Source organism: Cucumis melo, chromosome 4 (genome assembly GCF_025177605.1).
Source record: "Cucumis melo cultivar AY chromosome 4, USDA_Cmelo_AY_1.0, whole genome shotgun sequence".
NCBI classification, from domain to species: domain Eukaryota; kingdom Viridiplantae; phylum Streptophyta; class Magnoliopsida; order Cucurbitales; family Cucurbitaceae; genus Cucumis; species Cucumis melo.
The window spans coordinates 32,074,378-32,077,729 of record NC_066860.1 but is presented as its reverse complement, the minus strand read 5'-3'; the positions used below and the strand labels follow the sequence as shown (position 1 = coordinate 32,077,729).

At 30.6% G+C, this 3,352-nt stretch overlaps 1 long non-coding RNA gene across 2 annotated transcripts; it reads left to right on the top strand.

Moving 5' to 3' along the window:
- Positions 1–1,501: 1,501 nt before the first annotated feature.
- LOC103486667 (uncharacterized) lies at positions 1,502–3,134 on the top strand. 2 transcript variants are annotated; one of them, XR_537111.3, is made up of 2 exons: positions 1,502–1,576; positions 1,951–3,134. It is a non-coding gene; the product is annotated as an uncharacterized LOC103486667 (long non-coding RNA). The 2 variants fall into 2 exon arrangements; XR_537112.3 differs by having other exon boundaries at positions 1,567–1,692.
- Positions 3,135–3,352: the final 218 nt, after the last annotated feature.

Sequence of the window (3,352 nt, the reverse complement as noted above, 5' to 3'; positions counted from 1 at the left end):
AACTAGAATTTAATTCTTTTGATTTGATAAAATCAAATGAAATGGTCTCGTTTGTAGAAAATATTTGTAAAGGTTATCAAATCATAAAGACTCTGTATAAGGTTTTATCAAAGTGTAAACTAAATTTTTACTTTCTCCAAACAATATGACTAAAAATTACAAATTAAACAAACTTTTAAACATAAATTATATTTATAAATAAATATCGTCAACTGAATAAATAAGATTAATTTTATGATTTATGAAAATATAAAATAAAACACATTTAAGTATTTGTTAGGACTAAAATTCAAAATTTGAATTTACCACCAAAATACATATATGAGTTTTTAAATTTTCTATCAAATACGTACTTCAAAAAATGTCCTTTTTTAAAAATTAATATAATGTGTAATTAATTCATCATTTATTATTAATGATACTTATTTGTTAAGAAAACAAAAAATTTCATCAAATTGTGGACCAACCCATATTGTCTAAAATGGGTAAACTTTTTTATAAAAAGAGGAGTTTTTTTTTTTTTTTTTTTTTTGGAGAGAAAAAAAGAAAACAAAAGGAAATGATCATATCTCTCTTTCAAAATGAATAAATAAATAAGGGAATGGTGACGAACTTATTAAAGATGGACTCTTTACAAATATATATTTTGTTTTGGGGCAAAGGCTAACTTTGTAATTGGAGAAAGAAGAATAAAAATAATAAAATGAAATAAATGTCATTTTAAATGTTCTAATTTTGTTGTTGAGAGAATTTTAGAAAACTGAATGTGTAATGCAAATCTGATGTCCATAAATAAAATGCCAAAAAAATTTAAAACAAACGAAATTGTATAAACAAAATCATATAAGTGGCCGATTTAGGTCTCCCAAACTATGGCTATGATTAGAGGTTTAGAAGTCATTGCTGACTATTTGGTTCATGTGTCTCTTCCCTATGTTTTTGTGGAGTCAGACTATGGTAGTCTTGTTAATATTGTTACATTGTTTTATTGGAGATGACAAAATTTGTCTACGAGATTGTGAGGTTAGCCAACGGTGTTGTTTGGTGATTGAGTTTGTTTTTTTTTTTGTTGCTAATTCTTTTAAATTTAAAGGAAGGGTTAAGTTTTCATTTAGTCGAGAATAACAAAAAAATAACTTTCCTAAGAAACTAAACAAAAAGCAGAACTTCAAATCTTCATTCTCACATGTATTTTTACCGTTATATTTTTAGTAAATAGCCATTTTGTCATTTTGTTAATGAGATGAGACATGACCTAATAATGTGTGTCTTTCCAAGCTATTTGTTAATTTGTTGATAGGACGTGATTATTGTAATGTGAGTTTCTTTTTAAGTCCTTAGGGAAACATTTCCATTGATGTTTATGGGATGCACTTCGTTACACATTATCCAACTGTTGCATCTATATTGAGCTTAATAGGGCTTGTTCTTAGCTTGTTTCAAGGTCTATATTGGGCCTGATGGGCTTCTATGAGGTGTCATGTGCAGCCCATGGTTAATTCTTTACTCTATCCCTTTCCCCTTTCTCTTTCTTTCACCTCAAGCATCTCGATCTCCTCTCTTTCCAGAAACACCAGTAAGTTCCATATTCTTCTAATTTTTTGTGTTCTTAGTTTCCTTAGATCTTCGAGTAGGCTTAATTTAGCTATCGTAGACAGTACTTCTGTAACCCGCTTCTGTTTCTTCCTTAAGGTGATTCTATTTCTTGAATTTCTTGTATCGACTAATACACCATTCTTTTTTCTTCCTTTATATATTTTGTAGTACTCTAATTATATTTGTTCATAATCGAAGTTGAATTCGTTATAAAAGCATTTGAGTTTTCTGTTGATGATAAATGCAATTGTAGAACCATGCATCCAGAAATTTCTACGATCTAACAATGTCGACATCTATTTCTCTAGGTTTAGCTTTCTTACTCTGTCAATGTGATTTTCTATTCTTCTGCAGTAATTTAGGGAAAGAAGTGATATGGGTTCACAATTGAGAACAATTATCTTCATTCGTACGAGATATTTTGGGTTTTGGGTTTATGCCCAAAAGTGGAAATTATCATATTATTTCTTTACTTAGAAACCTTTAGGGAATAATGACCTTCCCCTACATCCGCTACTGCTGCTAATGCTCCATTGGAGGCTCTGATGTAAGTTTCATTACTCAACTTTACTTTCTAGGATTACCGGTGGAAATAAGATGTGCCCTTGATATGTTTTTTCTGACCAACGGCAGGCTACATGGTACGGCTTTCTTCGTTAAAGATTCTGTATTTTAATCAACTTTGCTTTTGTTGTTCAGTTTAGATTAGAAGGGCATAGTTCTTGAAATGGCCAAGCGGGATGCATATTTATTCAATGGTTGCTAATCATTTCAGAACTGCCTTGCTGACACACATAACGTTAAGAGGTTTTTGATTTTGATGCATTACTTGTGAATTTGATTCTTTAGGAATGTTACGGGGGAATGCAAGATTGAAGTTAAAATAAAGTTAAAGGTCATTGTAATATAGGAGGACCATTGTTTATAGAATAGCTTTCACTTTAGAATTAAGAAAGCATGTACGGTATGTGGTAATAAATAGAGGAGGAATGAGCACCATTAACTCATTATACTATTCGGTATTTGCATTCTAAACCCATGAAAAATAATTGTTTTTATTTCATTTATTTAATTTAATTTGCTTCATAAATTTGATCTTTTTTGGTAGCAGGTTTAGCTTGAAGCTCGAAGGATATGATTAGGAATGATTTTCAGTTTGAAACTATCTTCAGTTGGGTTGGTTCCTTTTTAACTTCCATCGTTTCTTTTGGTTTGATGCAAATTCACCAATCCAAGTTTGAAAAAGGTGAAGGTTATGAGTGAGAGGTTCTTTCAACAGATCTTGAGGCTGACTGTTCTTCTTTGAAATCTTTGTTACTGTACTCAAAATATGAAGGCATGATGATAGAATAGTCGAGTAAAATGCCACCTGTTAGATTTCAAGAGCTCGATCATATTCTTCATTGGATTCAGAATCCATTTCTGTTGGGTGGTAACTTTAAACATAAAATTTTGAGGATTCATCATAAGTGTTTTAGAAAAGCACCTCAATCCAAATGAGATGTCCTATAATTATTATCAGAAGACATATTTGAAAATTGATATCCATAGGTTTCCTTTGAGCAAAAATTTGGTAGATTATTCAGAGCTTACTGTAGATGAGACAAGAATGCTTTGAGAATATGGACAATGAAGGCTACACATAATCTTGAGGTAATTTTTAATACTACACATGATCAATGGACTAAGTATGTACTACTCGGAAAATTTTCCCACATGGCATCGTTTTGTATCGGGGATCTTTTAAAATTGAAGA